The following is an 11,392-nucleotide window of genomic DNA, read 5'->3' as shown; positions in this document are numbered from 1 at the left end:
TGCCATGCAACGTTCATTGGAACCGCATTCAAATTGAGAGAATTTATTCATTCAGAGTCAATATGAAGACTAGCAGCAAACAGGGCACTGCAGGGGCGCGCTCCCAGCGAAAGGCAACAGTTTTCAAAAGTTGATGTATGCGTATATGTGTGTGTGTGTGTGTGTGTGCACTACTGCCATTTCCGACTGCTGTCAGTTGCTGGCTGAGTCAATAAACAACGAAACTGTGGAAAATATAAAAGTTGCCGTGGAATGGAGAAAAAAGTGCAAAATAGAGTAGTATAGTAGTAGAGTCGTAGTGCCGGAAAGTATGCGCGAACAAATGAAATATACTCGAAACATGGCTAAAAGCAGTAAAAATATCTGTATACTTGTACGCCACTGTTTTGTTTTTGCTTGCCACCATATGGCGTTGCATGCGCCACTACACACACATATATACACACCACATGTGTCATATATGCATAGGCCTATGCGTTGCACCGTAAAACTACTCAATCGCAGTGAGTGGCGCGGCGAAAAAAGTTGGGTAAACCAAATGAAAACTAACAGTTACTCGCAACTCGACGGACAGTGGCTGCAACAGTCATACAAATAAGCGTAATGCTCGCAAAAATCTACGCCAACGGCAGACTATGCTATTTGAAATGCACACACATACACACATATATAATAATACACATAAACACAAGCTGACCAAATCAGGACGTAAAAATAGTGTTCCTGCCATTAACTGCTCAACCGACTCCCTTGCCACGCAACTTCACTGCCGCCGTGCCTATTGTCTGCCGGCCGCTCGTCAGGTTTTGGCTTGCCATGCCCGTCTGCATTCAGCAATTTCCTTCATTTGCACCCTCATTTTCTTACTCACAGCCACTCAGCACACTTTTGTTACAGTATTTCACTCATCAGATCGTAGCGGCGCGTCCGAACTGTGCTACTTCACTCCAATGCGCTTCATTCCACTCCACGGGGCAGCGACCATGTGCAGGGTGCTGGCTGGCTGGCCTCTCGACATTTTTAATTTTTCGGTTTTGCATTCTTCATTTATTTTATTTACCGACTTTTTGTTTTTTGCCGCTCAATACTACGTTCTACCTTTGCTCCTCACCCGGCACTCACTCAACTTGCAACAAACGTTATATGAGTTTTCATGTGGCCACAGATTGTAGAGCGGAGTAGAGTGAAGTGCCATAACGTGGCGTAGTTTTAACTAGTGAAGAATTGGTGTGTGTATGTGTGTGTGCGGCTTTGTGTGGCAACATTTTCAATGCTCGTTGGTCCGCAAAGCAATACAACTGCATGAATGAATGAGTTGAGTTTCGTTTTTTTTTGACTCATTTTGTCTTTGTACAACTTCATTATCCTTCTGTTCATCATCATCAACATCGTCATCTCCGGTAATTATAATGGTCTTAAAGTGAGCGCCGCACTGAATGTTACCTTTTGCTTATTCAACTATTGAACTTTCTTTCTGCTCAATGCATAACCTATTCTCACTCCACCCCTGTCTTTATGCCTCTTTTAATCTCTTCGCTGTTTGCTTCTTGCGTCATCACGTGCATTGCTTATATTATTTTATGTTTAATTATGAAATTCACTTGACTTGTGCTACTTACTACCTTCATATAAGCGAGTTAATGCAATTTAGCTTCGTATATACAGTTATATTTTTTTTAATTAAGTACATCAAGGCTCTCTTTCGTTCGCTGTATAGCAACAAATAGCGAAGTGTCCTGATTTTGGATTTTGTGGCTCATTAGTGTTTTGCTGTTGGCCTTTTGGGGTCATTTGTTGGTGTGTATGTCTGTCTCAATGGATATGTGTGCTCTAGTCTTGTTGTGTGGGTGTGAAAGATAGTTTTATCAACATGTGTGTTCTATTCGGCCTTATTAGTAAATTACATTTGCATGAACTACATATGGGTATATCATATATATATACATATGTAAGTATACCATATACCTCTATGAGCCATTATATGATAAAATAGTTCACGATTGGATTAGTTGTAGGTTCCAAAGTATAAATGAAGGTTTTTTTATATTCTATACATATCTTTTACTTCAATGTACCCACACTTTTTGCCTTAAAGTTGGAAGTTAGGTTAGGTTTAGTGGCTTCTTTGTGATTTGTGAAGGCGTACTTAGAAAGTTTCAATTCTTTCCATTCTTACTTTACTCGATGAAAACTATTGAATAATACCCATAACGACAATGTGATACTCTGTATTTGTCTCGTTTAGAAGGGCGTGCTGTCTTATGAGCATCTGAAACCGGGTGAAACCATTAATGGGGAACACTAGCAACAACAACTTTGCACACTAAAGTGAGCGATTGCCGAAAAGCGCCTGATTTACATCAGAGCAGGGTATCAAAAATTATCATGATTTATTTCAGGCTGCCAAACCGGCCCAGTTCTTTAGTAGGGCAGTACTTTGAATAATTACATTTTAAATGTTTTTCTTAAATGAACGTTGAAATAAAAAAAAATAAAATAAAATAAAACATGCACACTTATATAGGTATACCATAGACCCCATAACAATTAGAAAATACTTTTCAAGAATGGCTATAAATAGAGAGAATAAGTAACGGTGAAAAATCACGCGACCCTTTACAATATCAGAATGACCTGATGACTGTCGAATTCTTGGCGCTTACCCAACCCAAACCAGTCAATCCGTTTATATCCTGTGAGGCCCAGTTATCCAGTAAGTAGTGGGCCGCATAGGACATATACCTATTTAAACTCTCTCCTAAACCAGTAATATTGAGATGAGCGAATCCAGTAATTATTTTTTTGTTCATGCTGGCATATAAAATTTATCAAGAAATAGCGCACTAGAAGTGAAAGTAACATTAAGCTCTGACTCATAGAACTACCCACTAAACTTCATATACAACCTCAGAGATTCGCCCAAAATACCGGATTATTTTGTACAGGATTCTGAGTTCATGTGAACAATTGGGCAGCGGTGTAGAGTGAACGACTTTTGAGTAATGCACCCTCACCCACAGATGAATGTTACTTTTAACAGAGTAGTTCATACATTTTCGCAAAATACATATGAAACTATCTTAAAAGATACTTTAGGCAAAAAGAATATTTTTTGTAATTGTAGTACTACTATTGAAGTCCTAAAATGTCACTAATCACTTCTAGAAATTGTGTAAAATTGTCTTTGAACATATCTGCGATCCTTTATACCCAGTACAAGTCTTCATCATTTAACATAGACATAGACTAAATTAAAGTATAACTAGCTACCTGTGAGTTCTCTTAAGTTCTGAGAACTCTTAAGTACTAGTGAGGTATTTTGAGAGCAGAGTATCTGTACTGAGTACTGAGTTCTCAATACCGATTTCTTTATAATTTGAGTGATGACATTACTTTTGAGCTTTAATGTATCTGTCCAGCATTAGTCTCCAGGAATCAATCATGAACGAACTTGTTTTATATAGATCTTAAAATATCCATCTCCATGGCCGGTCATACATATTGTTAATGTTAAAGCTTTTGTTGAAAAGAAAAATAATACAATAGTTCATTTAACTTTTGTGTAATTTTTAATGTATTCCACTAGAGTCTCTTGATTTAGTATTTTTTCTAACCTCAATTAACACTTTAGCAGATATTTTCGTAAGAAAACACATACATATGTATATCACATTTACTTTAGTAAGTTGTTAATCAATGAAGCTCACTCGAGCTCAATCACGCAATGACTTTCTATTCAAAAACACACCCTGCAATCTTAATTCCTTTAATGACCTCTCATTTTCACTAATTCACCGGCGTATTACACCCACCACCATATTATTACAAACACATACCGTGTCTCATAAACAAGCGGACGTGAAAGGCTCAAGCAGTATAAAAATTATATAGGATTAATTCATCCAAGGCTTGCCGGGACTTTTGTTTTGTATACAAATAAATCACGCATATGAATGACTAGTGAGTGAGTGTGGGTGGCCTCTGATGGCATATAAGCAGAGTCGAGGGGTTGATATGCGTTTTTGGCGACACAAGAAAAAGTGAAATATATTTATAACAATGTTCGCTCGTAAGCCAATGTGTCCAATGCACTTGACGTTTAACCAAACCAATTTCCTGGACGACTTTCTAAATGTCATTCAAAATTCTAGACAGAAGGCAAATGGGGAGGAAGGAGAATGACTTTAGCCACCTTGTTGACTAATACAATATTGGTATCGAGACCCAGCATATGGTTTTATCGTTTTTAAAGCTGCCTTCGACAGTATGAAAAGAAGTTGCCTTAATGCCACTATATCTGAATCGGATATCTCTGCAAAACTTATACGGTTTGTAAGCTCACGCTGGATAATACCAGAAGCGCAGTTATAGTTGAAAAGGACCTCTCCGAACCGTTCGGTATCAAATGAGGATTTAGGTAGGGCGAATTTTTATCGTGTGATTTCTTCAAGATTCTGTTTTCCTTAGGCTAGGCAAAAAAAAAACAAATTAAATGGGTCTGGTGATGTTCGAGGACAAGACGAAATATCTTTAGCCAACAAACAAACAGCCATAACTTTGAAGTTAAAATATTTTTCGTCTTTCCTGGAACCAGCATCAACAACAATATCAGCATTAAAATTCAACGCCGAATCACTTTTGGCAAAAAGCTGCTTCTTTGGACTGAGTAGACAATTGAAAAGTAAAGTCTTTTCTCAGCGATCAAAAACAAATTCTGCAAGTCGCTAATTATTGCCGATATGCTATATGGTGTGGTAGGTTTTGCTGGCTAGGTCATGCCGTCCAAATGAATGAAAGAACGCTTTTGATTATTTATCTGATAAGAAATGTAATTTTAAAATGCGTCTTGTAAACAAAAATAATATTATATATAAAATATGTATCTAAATATTGTCACTTGTGACATATGACAATGGTAAAATGAGCTAATTTTGGATGTTAGGAATCACAACGAGTTATTGAGAGCGTGAAAGAGAAGCAAACAAAAAGCTTTGAATTAATTTATTACTATTTAAAAAGTGGATGCGAAACGAGTGGTCCACAACTTGTAAATTTTGAGCTAGTAATTGAAAAGTACCACGTATTTATATTTTTTTTCTACAGATGTGTATTTTCGTACGCATATACAATAGTATGAATGCTAATACACATCCTTCAAATGTACTGGGTATACCTCGATTTGAGCACAAAAACCAAAGAAATTCATTAGGCAAAAAGGGTTCAAAGGATTTCACAGCATTTGACTTGCAAAAGCCCGTGAAAAACCGCAACACTACAAATGTCGCATGCATTTCGGCAGTAACGTAAAATAACAACAACCAACACAACAAAACAGTTTGTCATAGCTTGAAAAGATTTGATGTTTGTTGATTGTTGATGCGTTTGACTTGTCAAAGTGACAAGTGGAAAAACACAACAAAGCAGCCAGTGCCGGGAAAGAAGTCCTGAAAAATTCAATTTCCAAAGCCGGCACATTTTTCGTGGGCGTAGCAAGTGAGATTGAAGTTTGGAAGCTTCGGCTTTTAAGAAATTACTACTCAACTTTTGCTTTATTTTGCTTGTGCGTCATAAATTCAATTAATTTGAAATTCGCTACAGAGTTTGTGCGAGCGGCAAGCTGAGCGTTGAGTTATTGTCGTTAACATTGCTTTGCTACACTAAAAGAACCGATAAGGGGTCGAAGCTGTGTAGCAAGCAACCCCGAAGGCGGTCAACTACAAGTAAAATGTAGTGTAGCATGCTTTTAGGGGTTTCCAACCGTTTTTACACAAAGTATGGGTGCTTAGATTGATTTTGTTTTTAATGTTGTGCGATTATTTGCAGTAAGTTTGCAATAAATCTGCAAATGAAATGTAGATATTTAGTTTTCGTAAATGTTTTACATTCTTTCGTAGCCACAAATATGCTCCGGAGTCAGATATGCATCAGCGTTTAATAAGATGGATATGCAGTTGAGGGTGAGCGATTGATGACGTTTTCCCCGTTGCTGCTTTTAATGGCAATTTGCACTTAAGTAAACGCACTTTTATTGAATGTAATCGAGATTTTAATGCATTGCGGTGTAATGTGGTCGGGTGTGGTGGGCAAGCGAAAAATCATTTCCGATTTGATTGCCATTACACAGATTAAAATGTGCTCGATTATTGCTTTGTTGATGGCAGTTTAAGATTGTTTGAAGGCGGCAATGAAATTAAGTGCGCTTTATTAAATAAAAAATTTACTTTTTCAAGAAATTTTGGCAGCGAGTGCGCATTCGAGAATTGAAAAAAAATCATCCGCTTTATACTGAAAGAATGCGTTAAATGAGTTTTTGGCTTAATATAGTATTAAAGTCCAATAAAAATATTAATTATTTTTGAAATACAGTACTATGGATGGATATGGATGGAGTGATGCGACGTTGACCCAATAGTTCCCAATTCCTCTTTTATTGTTCAAAGCTGGCCGCTTCTATGTGATTGCTTCCTTCAGACGTTATAATTGGTGACAGTGCAGAACAGAAATAAGATTTTGGTCGGAAGGGGGAGCTTATAGCAGCTGATTCTCTGCCACATCCCACCAGTACCTGAATGAAAAACTCTATTCACATTTTCAGTCGCTTGGCTTGCATTTTCAACTTTATAAAAATAAGGTGTATTTTCTCTTAGCTATTGTCCATTTTACCGCGTGTTCAAACAATACTGAGTCAAGAAATGACAAGACTGGTTAGGAACTTTGTTTAGTACGAAGTCTTGTCTTTCTAACGCCATATAGCATTACTTGACCGTACTTACACAACGCGAGATACAGATTACTAAAGTCAGCCATTGGTATAATAATGGAGTTATATTACACCTTACACTAATTAGACGTTTAATCAGCAGTAATCTCGTATAAGGTTGCAAGCAGACAGTAATGAAATTACGAAATTAAACTCATACTTTTGAAAACCACATTAATCGATGTTTACTTTAAACATTCATCTTAAGAGTAGCTATCTTTCAATAATGATCGTATTCTACTGCTCTTAAAACTTAGTCGACGGATGGATCGAGGGATGACTAGTAGAGTCAAGAATGTTAACTCAGGTAGTAGTATGTTAGACTTGGCTAATGTTTTGCTGCTAGTTCTAGTATTTAAGCCAGAAAAGCCCTTTTGCCGGCCACTTATTTTCAACAACAAATATCCAACGCAGCCAGTGCCAGCAGCAGTGACTAAAGCGGCCTGTCAGAAAACTGAAATTTAACTGAGTGTGGATTTTCAAAAATTTTTAATTTACACGAACAATGTCTAAGGTATTTTCCACACCTCTGAGAGTACCAGCAAACCCCTTTGGCTACTCATAATTACCGTGCAACATTAGCAAATCAACAACTGCTGACGAAAGCTTCATAATTTGCAAACATTTACCGAAAACCCTTACAAGTCTGCAAAGTTGTGGCAGCCAAAAACAAAAACAAAAAAAAACAACCAACCCGGCTAGAAGCACGGAAATGCTTTTTAATTCACAGAAATATCAAAATTGCTGCGACAATGAAAAAATTTCACAACTCGCAAGCGAAACAGAAGAGGCAAAAGAAATGAGAGCAGCGTCTAAAAATGACAAAAATGCACATTACAACAACAATAACAATAACAGTACTGCATGTTGTTCATGTCTGCTGCTGCCACCACGCGGTCTGAACGAAAGTGTCTGGGCCAGCCTTGCACCAGCCACTATAATGACCGGCCGCTCCCGAACAAAGCGGACAAAACAAAAGCAGCAAGAAGCGGCTATTTGGGACGTTTGTGGTGCGGCTGTGTTGCATGCTGCCGCATAAGTTCACACCCCTGGGCGCACAAAATAACTTTTGCCACAGCGGCTTCTATGTAACTGTGTGAGTGTGTGTGTGCGTGCAATGCTTTCGGCGCTCAGCTATTTAATGTGAGAAATATGAATGTGAATTATTTGTAGGTATTTTCCTTTTTGTAGAATGCTCTGTATGCATCGTTTTTGTAGTTTCTTTTCTTTTTTAATTTTTCTACTTTTTTGTACGTTTGCTCTCAGTCTGGTATGCCGGAATGCCTAATTAAAAGCGAGAAAAATGTTGTTGTTAGGGGTGGTCCGCATTGGGCTGGTCGAGTCTGGTCCATTTTGTGTGGCATATTGTGTGGTATGTATATTTTCTGTTAGCGTAATGAGCGTTTGTGCACTTTGCTACGATTTGTCTGCATTCTCTGGCAATAAAAACTTTGAACAACGAGTGTGAAACTCTAAAGAATTACATTAATTCTTCAAGCCGTTTCTTTTCTAATGGATTTTATACAATTCTCATTTTATTTATTACATTTTACAAGAAATGAACTGCTTAGCGTGTAGTGTGCAGCGAGCGATTAACGCTTAGCTGGGCGGCATAGATTTGTAATGGCTGAGAATTCTTTTGGGACTCAGCGCCGTGGCAGCTGGGGGGCACCGCTGGTGTGAAATATGATTTTCTGTTGCGCTGTCGGCAAGTTTGAAAGAAATATGCGCAATTTCTTGCTCATTGACTATTTGTAGAAAACCTAATGATGCAATGAGTTATGGATAATTGTGAAAATTTATGACGTAATTGATTTCGGTTTATTTATATGAGCTGCATAAATGTTTCGACAAGCGCGATAGAATTTTATGAAAAGCACATAAATATTTCAAGCAAGTGTGCTGTTCGGGATATACATAATTTCATTTACTACCGCATTAGGGTGGATAGGAAATGGAAATAAAGCAATAAATAAGTAAAAATAATATATATTTTTTTTATGTAAAATTACAACTAATGGTATTGGTTATCGTGATTTCATTTCCTCAGTCACAAAAGCTCTTTATATTGTACTAAAAGAGAACCCATGGCAGGCAGTGACGCTATATCCATGCCATCTTCTGGTGAAGGCTGTTTACCGAACGACAGTTGCTTTATGCTTGTAAAATTTTCAAAAGCAAAAAAAGTTACAAATAGGTGGTTAAAATCGACGAACCATGCTTCGTAGCTGTAATACCAATTGCAAATAGATAACCTAATTAGCATTATCTAGTATATATCTACTCATCTGTTTCAATGAGGTAATACCTTTTCGGAGTTGGTCTCAGGTAACAGCTGTTACTTGTTAGATACTCCAACTGTTTTGGCATTTCATAATGAACAAAGTTGCAAAACGGAAAAAAGTTGCAAAACGTGCAAATTTATTACCAAAATAATTGTTGACTTCGCGGAATGCGTCCAATTTTTTGTCAAGATAATCAGCAGAGTCGGTAATTTGTGTAACCTTGAATCGGTTTCTCAACACGTTTCCTTTAGTGGGTAATGCGCATCCTGAAATGCCATACAGTAGAGCGTGTTGACTTACAGGGAGCCAAAAAATTGAAAAAATCGCATATGCAGGAAATATTCTACGGTTCATTCTGAATGACTTTTCCTAAGAGAATATGGATCTAAAACCGGTTTCGAGCGAGCGATATTTTAGGTGTAGTTTAAGTTTTAAGGTTTATAAAAATTTCTTCGTCAGTTTTTGAGATATCCATCAATGGTGAACACTATAGAGTAAATAACTTTTTTGTGCCTGAATTTGAGGATGTTGATGTGGACGACCTTTGTTTCCAAAAAGACGACGCTACATGCCATTTTTTTAGCCTTAGCTGATATAGCGACACTGTATTTAAATATCTGCTACAACAAAAGAACCTCGAATCGACTTTTATTAACCATCATAACAAGGCCTTTTCAAACTTTGCTCATATCCACTTGGTACGTATGCACATCCCTATGTCCTTACATCGGTTTAACTTCTAGTAGAGCGCTCATAAGACCGAACAGCCCTAAAGTAAATCCCTCTCTAGAATATTTTAATTTTTTTCACATAAAAATACACTTTATAAATGCTACTTGCTAAGCGATCGTAAATTGTATACGCCAATTGCTTACAAAATCATTCCATGGTCAATTCAATGCAGCTGTGTGAGTGTTTTCCGAGAAGAGCATGTGTGCGAGAAAGAATCAGCCAGTCCGACTACCAACTTAGCATACTTAATTTTCCGAATCATAAATATAATAAACCGAAAAAAGCATACAGTAACAACAAATACCTCGTTACTCCATATTAAAAAAGCAACCTGAATTGCGTGGTGCAACATTTAATGAACAACGACGAAAACAATTGCGGTAAAGTGCGTGTCGCACATACATAAGTGCAGCGACACTACTCATGTGCAGCAGGCAAACAGAAAAAATCAACGAACAGGGAAGCGTGAAAAGCGGCTAACACGTCGCGGTTCCACATATGCGGGCATTTAATCGGTGGCAAATGATCTGTTGACTAACAATAGACCAAATGCAATCGCTCAACAAAAGAGCACAAAAAACCACTGACGCCAGTGCACAAAAGCAAAAAATGCAAAACGTGACCAAGTGCGACTTTTTGACCCTCAAACGGAGACGGTTTGCTTTCGTCGTTTCGTTCGGTTGCAACGCATAACGGATGCTAAGGGCGACTCCACTAACGATCGTAAATTAAACTATAATATAAGGCGCGCATGATCGGACTGCCAATGGAGAATAGGGAATAAATTTAGGTAGAGTTCTTTGCTGGAACACATAAAAAACAGAATGGTGCATAAAAATATATTAAGAGCATGAAATTAGATGAATTCTGCCAAATGTGGCATTACAAATGAGCAACATTAAATGCTTTATTGGAAACAATAATTGAAGAATAACCATATAAAATTAGTTATAATTAATATACGCATATATAATATTTGTATATCATTAGTGGGTAGTTTGTTAAATCAATGATTTAGGCGGAATATATGTTTTCTTCGTCCAGCGTCTCTTTAATTCCTTATACTAATACCTAATATCTGAAAACTATGAAGCCATAGCTCTAGTACGCTGAATAAGAACAAGCACTTTGCGTTAGTAACTGCCTATAACTCACCAGACCTTGCTAAGTCGTGAATCGAACAAACAGCTGGTATAAATATATGTATTAGACCGGCATAACAATACTGTAAACTAAAAATGTTAACATTTTATACTACTTTAATGGTGTATTCGTGTTTTCTTTTGTATTGAACATTGTTTTTTCTTTCACATGTTGGTTATTTCACGAAAAAGTTTTAGCGAGCAAAAAAGTGACGAATCGAAAACACATAGCGAAATGTTCCACTTGGCTTTATAAACGTATAACATGGATATTTCTTGTGCGGGTATTCGGAAAAGTTATCGGGTCACCTTTGCGAAAATGTTCTGATTTAAGTTGAAGTTTACTTTAGTCGTATTTAAATTTAGAATAAATATTTTCCATTGCTTATAATATACTTGTTTTACTGATCTGCCGCAATTTTTCTCACGTTACCGAGTCACCTTGGAAAGCAGAAAACTACTTCTAAACTAAC

The 11,392-nt window shown here is 37.2% G+C and overlaps 1 long non-coding RNA gene across 1 annotated transcript in view; it reads left to right on the top strand.

The window, feature by feature from the left end:
- Positions 1-11,392, top strand: part of LOC138857936 (uncharacterized) — a 154,908-nt gene that overhangs the window by 118,710 nt on the left and 24,806 nt on the right. The gene's annotated exons all lie outside the window — the stretch shown is intronic.

Source organism: Bactrocera oleae, chromosome 6 (genome assembly GCF_042242935.1).
Source record: "Bactrocera oleae isolate idBacOlea1 chromosome 6, idBacOlea1, whole genome shotgun sequence".
In the NCBI taxonomy this organism is placed as follows: domain Eukaryota; kingdom Metazoa; phylum Arthropoda; class Insecta; order Diptera; family Tephritidae; genus Bactrocera; species Bactrocera oleae.
This window is presented reverse-complemented; position numbering and strand designations above follow the sequence as displayed.